Below are 16,512 nucleotides of genomic sequence, written 5' to 3'. Positions count from 1 at the left end.
TACATGAAAGAATTTATGATTAATGTATGCTGTATGTTACTTTTCAGAAAAAAAAAAAAAAAAAAATCATGAAAACCATCTACTGGGAGTCCAGTTAGATGAGAACGGACATATCATATAATGATTGATAGGAAGGTCACGTGGTACAGTTGAGGTGAGAAGCAAATGTCACTCAGTAGGCGTTACTATAAACCAACTATGGTAGCATTCTATGTATTGCTGCCGCAGCATGCTAAAGGTTTACCGCAGCGAATTTCGTTTTCCCCTGAGCCAACATCAATTTATAAATCTACCCTATTTATTGTAAAGTTTACGACCACTTTTAAGAAAACCCATTTGGTTTAATAACTCTAACAAAATTGAAACAAAGACCCTCCTACCTGCATCGATGGCCACATGTGTTCACTAAAAGGATAATTATTTAATTCCAGATGCTAATGCGCAATTTCGGAAGGAAGGAGGCAGTATATTTGAGTGGCTGTTTAGCAGTAAATGCTTGAAAATCTTCAAAAATGCTTTTACTAATTTTTTTAAAAATTCGTTGTAGAGAGACTAACACTCCGCTATATGGGGTTAATTTTACATTACGTTTCAAGGTGCAATGCTTTGTGAAAAAATTCGTAATATAGAGAAATTCATCAAATAGAAGTTCGTAATAGAGAAGTTCCACTGTATTTGGTTACAAGAACTAACACAACAATGAAACATCCATCTTGCAAATATTTCTCTCAAGTCTCAGGCACAATACAATCACCTTGAACAATTTTCATACCTTCCTGTGATAACTGTTTTTCTCAGTCGGGGAAATACTCCCTGAAGCCAAAGTTATAAACAGTTACATGCAGAAGTACTCAAGATATATACAGATGACTCAAAAACTGACATGTCTGTGGGAGCAGCTGGAACTAAAAACACTGAATATCCATATGCAGTGTTTTTACAGCTGAAGTCAATGCAATCTTCATAACCTTTTGAAATCTCAGGTCATAATATATACAGACTGATTAGGTCAGTGATGGCTCTTCAAAATAAACTGCAAGATTACCATCCACTTCTGTCAAAAATCAGAACTCAGTTACTTATCTCAGTGACACTAAGGGTTATACTAGATGAGTGCTTGAAGCATGCTGTCGGCGACGTCTTCCAATGCCCAGTTTTCCAGGAAGCAGAGGGTAAAGGCAATGCAAACTAGACAGGCACTTAGAATGCCTGCCAATGTCTTTGAAGGCATTGCAAGTGCAAACACCTTGGCATTTGCATAGCCTGATGAGACATTCTCCCCATGCAGGGTAGTTGGCCTTAATTGGTTTGTTTATTATGCTTTGGGGAAGACTATGTTTGACACAGAGGAGTTTATTTGTGAGGTGGAAAGGAGGCCTCCCTTGTAAACATCTGCCATGTCATTAAAAGACTATTCCATCAAAGAAATTAAGGCAAAGTTTTGTATTGACATTCGAAAATAAATGTTTCTGAACTGTGAGATGAACTATGTAATGATGAGAAGGATCAGAAAGCTCATTTCTGAACTTTATATTTATTGTAATTTTGCATCTGTTTAATACTGTTTCATTGATGGGTAGTACTCCATGAGATGATTCCATATGTGAGTTGAGGCTGTATTAAGGAAAGGAATACTAATCTAAGAAGGGAAGGAGGCACCCAGGCAGAGGCTCGGGTGAGAATTCCTGCTAGTGACGAAGTCTGCTTTCATAAGGTGATCATTTGTTTATCCCAACTCAGCGTATCATCTAGCCAGATTCCTGGAAACTGGATATCATTCACCATTTCAAGTGTTTTTCCTTTGTATTTTATTTCAAAATCAATAAATCAATATTTAATGGTTTATTGCATCCTAAACACCATATATTTGGATTTTTCTGGATTTAGTATAAGCTGATTCTTTTGAAGTCAACTATGCATTACAGAGACTTTGAGTTGAAGCTAGTTTGGGTCTTTATCTGTGATCAGAATGGAAATGTCATCGGCACGCACACTACTATGTAGTAAGATGGAAGAAGAGAGAAAAATTCATTAATGCAAAGAACAAATAGGATAGGTCCGAGAAGTGAGCCTTGAGGTACTCCCCTGGAGAAATAACAAATGTCTGAAAAAGACTGGTTTGTTTTGATGACAAATGGCCGATGAAGAAAGATAGTCTACAAGAAAAAGGTTAATTTGAATACACCTCTGGCATTCCCCTCAGCGAGGGGATTGCCAGAGGTGTATTCAACTCTGGCAGTAAGCTAGAGAATCTTGTAATAACTGAGAGTAAAGTGGAGGAGAAATTGTTGAAGATAAACACAAGAAAGGCACCTGGGGTGGATGAGATCTATCCAGTTATATTAAAGGAGGCAGCAAAGGAAGTAAGCAAACCCTTAGTCATAATTATGAGAGCTTCCTTGGACTCAGGGGAGGTACCCACAGACTGGAGATGTGCAAATGTGACCCCAATTCACAAAGGAGGATCAGAGACTGACACAAGTAATTATAGACCTGTGAGTTTAACTTCTGTTCCAGGAAAATTAATGGAGGCACTGGTTAAAGAAGCACTGCAGGATCATCTAGACAAGACTTCAGTTATAGCTCGGAGACAGCATGGTTTTGTTAAGGGGAAGTCTTGCCTGACCAATTTGATTGGATACTATGATGCAGTCACAAAAGAACTGGATGCAGGGAATAACTTTGATATTATATACTTGTATCTTAAAAAGGCTTTTGATACTGGTGCACATGGAAGACAGCTGCACAAATTGGAGCAGTGTGGCATTGGAGGCAAATTGCTGCTATGGATAAAGGGGTGGTTGAGGGGGAGAAGACAGAGAGTGGTAATCAATGGACACTGCTCATCGTGGACTAATGTTATTAGTGGAGTCCCTCAGGGTTTAGTGTTGGGTCCATTATTGTTTTCTGTATTTATAAATGATATTGATGATGGTATATCAAGCTTAATATCCAAGTTTGTAGACAATACGAAGGTTGGCAGGATTGTCAAGGACACTACCGACACTATGCTGCTGCAACAGGATCTGGAAAGGTTGAGCAGATGGGCTGAGAGGTGGCAAATGAAGTTTAACATTGACAAATGTAAAGTACTACATATGGGAAACAGCAACCCCAGAGCAACGTATCAACTCTGTGGTACTACACTGACAGTGGTAGAGAATGAAAGGGACCTGGGGGTGGTTGTGCAGGCAGATATGAAGTTGTCTGAGCAGTGCAGATGGGCTGCAAGAGTAGCTCATGGTGTATTGTCAATGATATACAGGAATTTTTCTAGCAGCGATAAGGTGATTATTCCCTTATATAAGGCAATGGTCAGGCCACACCTAGAGTTCTGTATACAGGTCTGGAGGTCTCATTTCAAGAAGGATGTAGAGCTGCTGGAACGAGTACAGAGAAGGGCAACAAGATTAGTGAATGGAACAAAGGGGGTGCTCTTATGAAGAAAGGCTTAAGTTTTGCAAATTACAGTGTCTGGAGACTAGGCACCAGCGAGGTGATCTGATAGAGGTGTATAAAGCCTTGAATGGTTTGAGCATGCTCAATGCTGATGGGATTCTTCCTCTTGCTCAGAATAATCACCTGAGAGGGCATAAATTCAAATTGAGGAAAGACAGATGTAGGATAGACGTGTGGAAATTTGCCTTTAGCCAGCGGGTGGTTGGTTGGTGAAACAGACTTCCATCCCTTGTCGTGGAAGTTGATAGCGTAAATAAGTTTAAGGCTCAGCTGGACAGGTATTTCGAACGAACAGATAGGTGAAGTGGGTTTTTTTTTTTTTTTTTTTTGGCTGATGCTGCAAAAGTTTGCTTTCTTGCATCAAATGCCTCTACTAATGCCAATGCTAATTTTCCCTCTCAAGCCAAGATTGTTGAGCTTGTTGAGTAGGATTTTATGATATATGCAATCAAAAGCTTTAGATAGTTCTGGAAACAGTGCTATTGTGTAGTGACCCTTTTCATGACAATCCATGATCCTTGAGCAGACGTCAACAATTGCCAGGTCAGTGGATCTTTTTGAATGATAAGCGTACTGTTGTTAGCATTAGCATTAGTAGAGACGTTTAATGCAAGAAAGCAAGCTTATGCAGCATCAGCCAAAAAATAAAATAAAATAAATAAAAAATAACCACTTCCACTTCACCCCTCTGTTCGTTTGAAATACCTGTCCAGCTGAGCCTTAAACTTATTTAGGTTATCAACTTCCACGACAAGGGATGGAAGTCTATTCCACCAACCAACCACCCGCTGGCTAAAGGCAAATTTCCTCACGTCTATCCTACATCTGTCTTTTCTCAATTTGAATTTATGCCCTCTCAGGTGATTATTCTGAGCAAAAGGAAGAATCCCATCAGTATTGAGCCTGCTCAAACCATTCAAAGCTTTATACGCCTCTATCAGATCACCTCACAGGTGCCTAGTCTCCACGCACTGTAATTTGCAAAACTTAAGCCTTTCTTCGTAAGAGATTTGTTTGTTTGTTTGTTGATGAATAAGCTGATTGACTTCCAGGAAGTCCATGAGTCTGCCGTGAAGAATATTTTTAAAAATTTGGAAAAACTGAGAGTAGAGCTATTGGATGAAAATTGTTGATAGAGTTGCAGTGTTTCCGCTTAGGAATAGGAAATGACTGCTTTTTTTGAAATGAGACGGGAATTTACCAGATTGAAAGGAAAGATTGTAAATATACTTCAGTGGTGTTAGAATTGTGTTAAGGACTTTCTCCAGCAGAGCAGGAGATATTTCATGAAAGTCAGGTGCTCCCTTTACTTTTATTTGAGTCAGGGGCTCCCTTTACTTTTGATCTGAGAGCAGAGTGATTTAAAAAAAATGCACTCCTCGTTGAGTGCTTGGAAAATTGTCTTTTCGTTGTTTCTGGAGCCAAATTCACCTTGCAAAAGGTTATTCACACTTGAAATAAAGTGATTACAGAAAGCTGCAGCTTTTTCCTTGTCATCTGAAATGAGCAGCTCTTTCTCAACTACATCTGTGATTTCGTTTTCCTTCCAGGTAGTAGCTTGTCTAAGACTGTCCACTTTTCCTTTGCTTATAATGATGCCTTTAAGTTGGGAACTATAATATTTTTCTTTTCTCCAACCGAATACTGTCAGTGACGTTTCTGTACATTGTGTATTTGTTTTTAGTCTTGGAATCATGGATGCATACAATTTAAGTTAATAAAGAACCTTCTTATTCTTAAATAAGAACAAAACAGTAATCAGAAAACTCCTGAAGAATATCCAGAACTAATGTCGGCATTAACAAAAAAGAATCGTGTGCCGTCTTCCTTCTTCCAAAACTAATTTTGAACCTTTTGTTTCAAACAACTTCAGTGTCTTTCTTTTTTGAAAAGTATCGTGAAAGCAGGCAGTAAGCCGCAAGTACAGAGTCATTGCCAGTGTGATACAGGGGAAAAAAAAAAAATAATAATAATAAAAAAATAATAATGCACGCAACTGTTTCTTGGCATAAAAAACAAGACCAAAATAATTGCAGTGGATTGTTTTTGAAAAACAAAAAGATCATATTTCCTTTCTTCAATATGTATTGAAGAAACTAACACAAAATCGAGGAAATTCATCTACTGGAAACGGAAAAAACAGGTGTAACACTGCAATGCGCATTTGATTTAAAAAAAAAAAAAAAAAAAAAAAATTGCTTTATTGTACAGTAAACCCCCTCTATTCGCGGTTTCGCGTATTCGCGATCGCCGATTTAATATAAAATGAAACCTAAAAAAATGTGAATTTTAAAACGCCGTGAATATTTCCGCCATAAAAACATGGGCGTGGCTAAAATTATCTTTCCCGGTCAAAACAGCGCCCAGTGGGTGGGGGGAGAGGGGTGAAAAAATCGCGAGCGTGGATGTTTCTCGCTAATCCTTGTTCAGTATGTGTTAGTCATGGAAGGTTTCGTTGTTTGATTTTAATTTATATGTTTATAAATTGAATAAATTTATCAATTTATAAATTGATATGCTTACAAAAATGATAACTCTACCGCTTTGCAGTGTAAAACATACTTTTTTGAGTGCGTTAACGGAAGAAAGTGACTTTATTGTGGTCAAGTTCTTTCTAACCCCTACAAAAATATGGCTACGAATAAAAAGAGAAATGTGAAAATATCAAAGAAGGTGATGACACTAGCGAATAAAATTGAGTTATTTTTCGAAATTTCTAAAGGTGAAAGTGTCTCCTCAGTGGCAAAACATTATAAAATCAATGAGTCAACAGTACGATCAATCAAGAAATCGGAAGAAAAAATCTGCCATAGTGTCCGTGAAACCGCGCTAATTGCTTCAAAAATTTGCTCTGTAACTCGTGATGTTAAATTTAAAAAAATGGAAAAGCTTTAAATCTGTGGATAGAAGACCGAATTCAAAATAAAATTCCGTTAAGTTCACTCATCATTCGTGAAAAGGCAAAACTTCTTTATCAACACTTTAGCGAAACTGGTGATAGCACTGGCGGGATGTTTTTTTTTTTTGCTAGCAAAGGCGCTGATTTGAAAGATTTGTTTGAAATTTCTAATAAATATTACATTTAATATTAAATTGTTTCTTATTTTCATTTCGATGCCATATTAGCATTAGCATTAGTAGAGGCATATGATGCAAGAAAGCAAGCTTATTCAGCATCAGCCAAAAAAAAAAAAAAAAACCTCTCCCATTTCACCCCTCCGTTCGTTCGAAATACCTGCCCAGTTGAGCTTTAAATTTGTTTAGGCTATCAACTTCAACAACAAGTGATGGAAGTCGGTTCCACCAACCAACCACCCGCTGGCCAAAGGCAAATTTCCGCACATCTATCCGACATCCGCCCTTCCTCAATTTGAATTTATGCCCTCTGAGGTGATTATTCTGAGAAAGATGAAGAATCCCATTGGCATTGAGCATGCTCAAACCATTCAAAGCCTTATACACCTCTATCAGATCACCTCGCCGGTGCCTAGTCTCCAGACTCTGTAATTTGCAAAACTTAAGCCTTTCTTCGTAAGAGCAACCCTTTGTTCCATTTACTAATCTTGTTGCCCTTCTCTGTACCCGTTCCAGCAGCTCTACATCCTTCTTGAAATGAGGCCTCCAGACCTGTATACAGTATTCAAGATGTGGCCTAACCATTGCCTTATACAAGGGAATAATCACCTCCTTATCCCTGCTAGAAAAATTCCTGTATATCATTGACAAGACACCATGAGCTACTCTTGCAGCTCGTCTGCACTGCTCAGAGAACTTCATATCTGCCTGCACAATTACCCCCAGGTCCTTTTCATTCTCCACCACTGTCAGTGTAGTACCGCAGAGTTGATACATTGCTCTGGGGTTACTGTTTCCCATATGTAGTACTTTACATTTGTCAATGTTAAACTTCATTTGCCACCTCTCAGCCCATCTGTTCAACCTTTCCAGATCCTGTTGCAGCAGCATAGCGTCAGTAGTGTCCTTAACGACACTGCCAACCTTTGTATCATCTGCAAACTTAGACATTAAACTTGATATCCCATCATCAATATCATTCATAAACCCCGAAAACAACAATGGACCCAACACTGAACCTTGAGGAACTCCACTAATAACATTAGTCCACGTTGAGCAGTGTCCATTGATTACCACTCTCTGTCTTCTGCCACTCAACCATCCCCTTATCCATAGCAGCAATTTGCCTCCAATGCCACACTGCTCCAATTTGTGCAGCAGTCTTCCATGTGCAACAGTATCAAAAGCCTTTCTAAGATCCAAGTATATAATATCAAAGTTATTCCCTGCATCCAGTTCTTTTGTGACTACATCATAGTATCCAATCAAATTGGTCAGGCAAGACCTGCCCTTAACAAAACCATGCTGCGTCTGAGCTATAACTGAATTCTTGTCTAGATGATCCTGCAGTGCTTCTTTAACCAGTGCCTCCATTAATTTACCTGGAACAGAAGTTAAACTAACAGGTCTATAATTACTTGTGTCAGCCTTTGATCCTCCTTTGTGAATTGGGGTTACATTTGCACGTCTCCAGTCTATGGGTACCTCCCCTGAGTCCAAAGAAGCTCTCATAATTATGGCTAGGGGTTTGCATACTTCCTTTGCTGCCTCCTTTAATATAACTGGATAGATCCCATCCACCCCAGGTGCCTTTTTTATGTTTATCCTCAACAATCTCTCCTCCACTTTCCTCTCAGTTATTACAAAATCATCCAGCTCACTGCCAATGTTTACTTTACCTACATCATTCTCCTTCCTGAATAACTCCTCATGCGTGAATGTAGATGCAAAATACTCGTTTAGATTGTTAGCCACCTGAGCAGGATCCTCAACTGTTGAACCATCAATATCCAGTGGACCAATCTGATTCATCCCTTTCCTTCTCGAGTTCAAGTATGTAAAGAACTCTTTTCTGTTTTTCTTTGCATCCTTTGCCAAGGATTTTTCGTAGTCTGCCTTTGCCTGCCTAATCTCCTTTGTGACTTGGTTACAGACCAACTTATATCTATCATAGGCTTCCATGTCACCCATTAATTTGTATGTATCCCATGCATTTTTCTTCTCTGCCACATGTCTCATTAGTTCAACTGACAACCATTTAGGCCTAAACCTTGAACAATATTTCTTAGTTGGTATGTAAAGCCTGGTAGCCTCCAATATTAGTTCCTTGAATCCTTCCCATTTTGAGTTTGCTGTTGGTAACATCATCAGTTGGTCCCACTGTATAGAATTTAAATACTGTCTCAGACCATCGTAGTCGCCTTTACGAAAACAAAAACCCTTCCCTTTACCTCTGATGGTAGTTACCTCCTTGAGTAAATCCCACTTCAACACACTGTGATCACTGCCACCTAGTGGTTCATTTATCTGCAGGTTCTTAATGCATGAAGATTCACTACTGATAATCAGATCAAGAGTATTGCTCCCTCTTGTTGCCTCACGAACATGCTGATGTAGAAAACAATCATCCAATAAAGCCACAAAAGCCTTGCTAGTGTGCGAGCGAGCAACCCACAAATTCCAGTCAATATCTGGGAAATTAAAATCCCCCATTATAAGACTCTCTGATTTACTGGCCCACTCTATTTCCCTGTACAATATATTATTATACTCATCAGAGTCATTAGGCCTATAGCACACTCCTACTCTCAATTTTGATTTCCCTATGCTTATGTCACACCAAACTGACTCGACACTGCCCTGTCCATCGATGTCGACTGGCTTCACTTCCTTGGACTTTGTGTTTCTTAATTAATAGCATAACCCCTCCTCCCCTCCTGTCCTGTCTATCCTTTCTATACACATTGTATTCCCCAAATTCCAGTTCCGCATTACTTATATCTGTGTGACACCACGTCTCTGATATCCCAACAATATCTGCCTTTGATGTTTTGAGCAATACCTCAAATTCATCAAATTTATTTACCAAACTCCTAGCATTGGTGTACACGCATGGTATACATGCACCTGTTTCTATTCTTAGCTACCCTAACACAACCCATGTGTTTACTTGTAACGCAATGACTACCAGCAGTCTCTGAAATATCCTGCATCTTGTTTTTCAGACTTCTGCTCATTTGAATAGAAGCAGTGCAAGAATCACTTCCACCTCTGCCAGTGGCTACTGTTAATCTATTAGTCCTTGTATTCCCCCAACTAGCAGTTTTCCGACCCACCTAACACTGCCTCGACAGCATCAGCAAAAATTCTTGCACCCTTTCTATTTAAGTGTATCCCATCCCTGTAGAAGCAATCTCTCCTGTTAACAAGTACAGTCCAGGCTGAAAAAAATTCTACCCCTTGAGCCTTGCACAATCCCTCCAGGGCCGAATTGATCGACAAGGCTCTCATCATATACTCCCTCCTATCGTGTCTGGGCAGAATTGCAGACACTTTCAAGTTCAACCCTAATTCACGGCTTTTTTTCAACAGTGACCTGTACTTGCTAAGTAATTCCGCCGGTCTCCTACTCTTAATATCATTAGTGCCAACGTGTACAACTATATCACCTTTTGTGCCCTTAAAAGATGATATCCGCTCTACAACTCATCAACCTTTGCCCCTGGCAGACATACCCTGGTCTTATTCCACCTATCCTTTTTACAAAGCATGTTCCCCGTTTCCCTGACAATAGAGTCACCAACAACTACTAGTTCCTGTGGGACCAGCGCATTCTGCCTAGGGGGCTGCTTCTATGCTTGCATTTCACTATGTACTGTCATGTACAGTCATATTATGAAGGTACATAGAATACATACATAGACAAAATTTTAGACTAGTTTTTTTTATATATTTCATACTTTGGAACGGAACCCCTTTATTACTATGGGAGCCATAACTCAGTATTCGCGTTTTCGGTATTCGCGACATTTCTCAGGAACGTAACCCCCGCGAATAGCGAGGGTTTACTGTAATTGTTTTTACAAAATAATATTGGTACAGCACATTTTCTGTTTGTATATTTGGGCCGCCGTAGCCTAGTGGTCAGGCGCGCGGGTGCATAAGTACACGTGCCTTGAGTGACCGGGGTTCAATCCTGTGACTGCTGAATATGGTGCTGTTTCTTGTATTCTGGCTATCATGTTATCTCCTCTGACTGTTTGGTCGTCCCGTAGTATAAACAGAAAATTTATTTATTTATTTATTTATCTTCTAATGAAATTTCAAGAAAATATTTCTATTGATAGCTACATTAAAAACTTCGAAAATTGGTGTCTTCCCATGAGCATTCATAATATCAAACACCACATCCTGTATTGTACAGAAAATAATCTGTTACAGTGTGGGTAGTGAAGGATATTTTCTGCTTCAAATTGATGGAAAATACTTGTCAATATTCCATCTAGAAATAACGTCAAGTGGTGAGAAGACAGTAACATAAGTGTTTTATGCTGAGAAGTCCCGTGCAGTAAAATCAAACAGGAAGTACCTTTATGTTACTGAAAGTAATTCTGTAAGACAAGTCTTACAAATATCTGAATAAGAATAGCGGGTAGAAATAAAATAATTTTACAAATAAAGAAAACAACATTTCAGAAATATTTCAATTAGTGGGAGTTGGCCGGTCGGTACAGCACAAAATATAGATGTAAACATTGATATTGATTTATTGATTTCCTCATCACTCTATCAAATTTTGTGATTTTTTTTCACCAGTTAACATTAGAGGTTCATCAAAACTCTGTATCGACATTCTGTAAAATAAAATAAAAAAATTTCCCAGGAGACTACCTCTGTGTTTGAAACATAATATATATCTGGCCTGATTTGAACCTATTTGAATTTTCTGGTGAAGCCACCATCGTTGTTTTCTCTTTCTATTCGCAATCAACACTACAGAAATGCGCAATACATCCAACTTGAACAACATTCGATATCTTGAAACTGGGAATAGAAAAAGTGGGCCGCTGGTGATATCCAATGAAACGTTAGGAGTGCTCCGTCTAGTTTGAAAAGATCTGACATTAGTAGTGCTACATGTAGTTTGCTGTTTTGGTGGCGTTCACTTTGCCAGCTGATGCTTGTGCTTCAAGCGCTTGTCTAGTATAGCCCTAACAGTCAAGTCTTGCTGAATACCAGGAAATGAGTGAGCAGGTCAAGCAATCCGGCTTTTATTCCATCCAAATTCCATATACCAATTACAAGTCAATCATACAACAGACAGATATATCTTGTTTGTTTGTTATTTGCTCCTGGGATATGTGGTGGTCATTCCTTGACCTTTCCGCATCCTCCGTATTTGGTGGTCATGGGCTTGAACCCTGGTCTAATCAAGAAGCATGTGCTAGGCACAGTTGCTCCTGCCAACCTGGCTACAGAGGTGCCTCAGATATATACTGTACTGACTTGTGGTCTGAAATGTGGAATACCTAGACAGATAACAAGCTTCTTGAGATAAAATGGAATCCACAGCTGTGGAGATCAAGTTTTTATTTAAACAGATGTGGAGAGATCATGCTGGTGAGAGCACGAATTGGCCATATGCATTTAATGCACCTCTTCTTACTGCTAGGGCAACCCCCCCCACCACATTGCTTACACTGCAGTTCCCTACTTACTGTTTGAGTGTGTACATTATCATTCAGCCAGACTCACATCTTTCAGATCACTGATAACTTCCATGAGCCACCCCAACTGATCATATTATTGGAGATGAGGCTGATTGATCACATATTTTCACATACCTAAAAATTATCAACTTTTATACTCACTTATGTTGATCACTCCAACATAACAGGTGCAGTTTGGCCATTATAGCCCTTGCACCATTAAATCCCAACTCTGTCAATAAGAACAACCACATCTTTTATCTCAGCAACAGTAAAATCAAATTCAGCTTCATCAGAAGTATAACTATTTTCCATTCAAACCATTGCTGGCTTTCCCATTCACTTCATCCTCCAATAACACTTTGACAATCCCTTCAAAATCAGAACTCCTTTTCAAGTTATCATATCAAACTGGCCTGAACTAACAGGTCTCTAACCCTTTTCTAACTTAAACTTTTCCATAGTCACCTTATAAACAAGATCCCACAGAACATTATCCTCAACAGCCTTTTTAAAAGCTTTCCATGATTCAAATTTATAGTATTTGATTTTTTCATTATATTGCAGCAATGCCTATTTATACAAATTCTACCTTTTCTCAAATTCTTGTTGATCAGTATAACTTTGACAGTCTTAAAAGAAAAGTGTTCAATTTCATAGCTGACATTTATATTTTCAATATTATTTTCCTCAAAGTAGATAACTCTGTGGTCATTTGTAGTTCAACAGCTTTGACTGTCCACTTCTGGTCTTTATGCTGTATTCTGTAAGCATCTGTTACAGAATTCTGCTAAATTCTGTAACAGATGATTTTTAACAATTTTTTACAGATTGACAATTCACTGAAGGCTGATTTACAGCATTTTAGCACAATGGAAAATGTTTAATGTATTCCTGTACAACACATGGTTTCTGTAATAATAAGATTTTTATATAATAATATATAATTATAATAATATTATATTATATAATAATAATAATCATGATTCACCCGAATTATAAGGCACCCAGAGATAATCCCAAAGCTTCTCACTCAAGTAATCACACATCTGAAGCCTAAAGATGAAGATACAAGAAATACCTGTGAAATACAGGCCAATTACCTGCCTCCCAACTACATAACCAAGCAGATCACTTGGATAGCCAGAACATAATGGCCAAACAGCAGAAAGGATGCAATCCACTGAGCAAAGGATGCAAGGAGCAATTAACCATATATGCTGTGGTTATAGAGCCAGCCTACAAGAAGCACTGTACATTGTCTACATCAATTACCGCAAGGCCTTTGACTCTGTGCCTCATAACTGGCTAATAGAGGTGCTGCTGGCGCATACATAGCCAGGTGGGAAGAAGCAGCAGTGCGTAGCACACGCTTCTTGATTAGACCGGGGTTCGAGCCCGTCACCACCAAATACGGAGGATGCGGAAAGGTCAGGGAATGACCACCGCATATCCCGGAGCAATATGGCCTTAGTTGCTAATGCTCCTAAAAACCAAAAAAACAAACAAACAATAAACAAACAATAGAGGTGCTGAACATCTACAAAGTCAATCTGATAGTGACAAACTTCCTAGAAGAAACTATGGTGAAATGGAGTACCACCATTAAGGTTGAGAACATCACAACCAGGCCAATCCCCATCAGGAGAGGAATCTTTCAGGTAGATGTCCTGAGCCCACTGTGGTTCTGTCTAGCACTTAACCCGCTATCTGCTATGCTCAACAGCAGTAAGTATAGATATAACCTCAAAGAAGGAAGGAAGAACCTGTACACCCTCACCCACCTGACATACATGGATGACATCAAGCTCTACATGGGAAACGAGAAGCAACTACTCCAGATCACCAAAGAATTCAGCAATTATATTAGGATGAAATTTGGTCTAGACAAATGCAAGACCCACGGATTGCACCAGGAAAAGTTAGTCAGCCAAAACTACCAACTGCAGACTGGTAAAGAGATCGAAGCCATGGCAGAGGGAGAGGCTTACAAATACTTAGGGATGATGCAGGCTCAGCAGTTACAGCACAAGGAAATTAAGGCCTGCCTGACCAAAAATCCATCAGACACTCAGAAGCTTTCTGCAAGAAAAGCTGAACGGAGGGAACACAATAAAGCCATAAACACCTATGCAGTCCCAGTGCTAACATACTCCTTCGGGGTCGTAGATTGGACTAACACCGAGCTGGAGGATATCATGAGAAAGACAAGGACAGTGATGACCAAGAGCCACCAACACCACCTAAAGTCAGCCGTGGGGAGACTGACAATTGCTCGGAAAGAAGGGGCTGATAGACCTCATTGAGCAACAGAAAACAATTGCTAACCTGAAACACACAGCAGCACTCCACCAGGCTGTAAGGAAAATAGACAAGAGTATACCCCACTCAACCTAAATGATTGGTCACCCTCCCAACCAGGAGGCACAAACGAAGCTAGAAAGATGGGCAAAGAAGACACTCCATGGCAGACACTGCAATGATCTCCATCAAAATCACGTGGATAATATTGCTTCCAATGCATGGCTCACAAGCGGGACACTCTTCACTGAGACTGAAGAATTCATGCTCGCCATCCAAGACCAGGTAATGAACACCAGAAACTATAGGAAATACATCACCAAGGAGCCCAGAGTGTCTGATGATGCATGTCGATGATCACCTGGCCTCAGAAATGATCCAACACATCACTATGGGATGCAATATGATCACCCAGACTGAGTACTCATAGACACGACCAGGGTAACCAGGATAATACATCAGAAACTAGCAAGGAAATACCAATTGATCGAAGAAAGTGTACCATGCTACAAGTATGAACCCCAGGCAGTACTAGAGACCCTCAACCCACAAGCTGTACTGGGACCATACCATAATAATGGATAAGACAATCCCACACAACAGACTGGTCATAACCCTTGTGGACAAGAAGGAAAAGGCTACCTATCTGGTTGACATAAAACTGCTGCCATTATCAACCCACTGTAGAATGGAAGTCTCCTCAACAATTCGTGCTGAGGGAAATGGATCATAATCTGCCACGCTGGTCCAGTGCAGGTTGGCAGATCGACCATATTTAGCAGTCAGGGGCTTGAATCCGGTCTACTTAAAGAGCGTGTGCTATTGTACTCCCGCTCATGACTACTCGGCTACGGAGACCTCTGGTTGTCATAGCAGTACCCAACACTGGCAACCTACAGAAAGCCATGGAGAAAAAAATCAGGAAGTACACAAACCTATGACAGAAGATCAAAGAGATGTAGCATATGCAAGTAACGACTATCCCGATCATTGTGTGAATCACTGGTATGGTGACAAAGACCCTATATAACAGCTTAGCAAACACCTACAAGGAACTCCAGAAAGTTGCAATTATGAACGCATGTAGGATAGTCAGAGTTCCTCGATCAACAGTAACACCAGACATAACAACCACCCTGTGTACTTGGTAGCAATACCTGTCACAAGGTAGAACCCCCAATCAGGGAGAAATAATATAAGGATAATAATGATTATATTATATGATCATTGTTCATTGTAATCAGGTTCTTGATTCTGTCACAGACATTCTCTCAGATGGGCCAAGCTGTGCTTGCTATCTGGGAGTCTAAAATGCCAATGGAACTGATATTCGTGTGACACCCAAGTCAAGTGGACCTAATTTCGACGAATCCTGGCTGGTCTGGGACAGCCAATTCCTCTGCTTGCACCTTCATGATAGTGGGACTGTTAGTAACCCTGGGTATAACCCCGATGTGCAAGTCCTAAAATATGGTGCCTGTAGATGACCACTGTAGGTATCTATTCAAGTATGGAATGATCAGTGCTGAGTGATTCAGATACAGTGATCACATCCCTGTTATCTCTTAATCCCAGGAGCCGTTAGACCCAAATATACCTATCTCTTAAATACAAATTCAGTTGAACCCTCAGTTTTAAACTCAGCCATCTGAAAGTTCCATAAGGCAGACTGGAATAATTATTCAAAACACATCTATCTTGATGATCTGCTGATTTGGTCCTCTCCTATTGAAGCTGCACATTTTGCTAACCAAATATTAGCTGCTATCACTGTGTCTACATCAAAATTACAAACAGGTAGACAATTTTGCAATCACTGGAAGAATAAGGATTGTGCCCTTCAAAATAAGGAAGATTAGAGCCTGGAACAGTTTGTAAATATAAATTGGCATAATTTTAATTGTATCTCATAATGTGAATTCCTTTACGAGTTGCCTCAGTATTGCACTACCTCAAATATGTAATGCTTCACCAATGGAGAAGACTACTGTTACTTATTCTCATAAGATACCGCCACCCAGACGGCACCATTTCAAGGCGCTTGTTGGCTTCTCCTTGGTGGGTGGGTACCCTGGTGTTGCAGTCTGGACAATCCAATTATGAAGTCTCACTCCACAATATGAGAGATGCCTGATGGTGTGCAGTATTATAAATTAAGGTCATTAAATAAATTTTCTGTTTATATTTC

General features: G+C 39.6%; 1 protein-coding gene across 2 annotated transcripts in view; it reads left to right on the top strand.

Moving 5' to 3' along the window:
• The window catches only part of LOC150083174 (E3 SUMO-protein ligase RanBP2-like), a 621,501-nt gene that overhangs the window by 440,328 nt on the left and 164,661 nt on the right, over window positions 1–16,512 (top strand). The window lies entirely within an intron of this gene.

Source organism: Mastigoproctus giganteus, chromosome 7 (genome assembly GCF_048544385.1).
Source record: "Mastigoproctus giganteus isolate SK-2022 chromosome 7, ASM4854438v1, whole genome shotgun sequence".
Classification (NCBI taxonomy): Eukaryota; Metazoa; Arthropoda; class Arachnida; order Uropygi; family Thelyphonidae; genus Mastigoproctus; species Mastigoproctus giganteus.
Note: the sequence above shows the minus strand (reverse complement) of the source record. Positions and strands in the feature narration are given on the sequence as shown.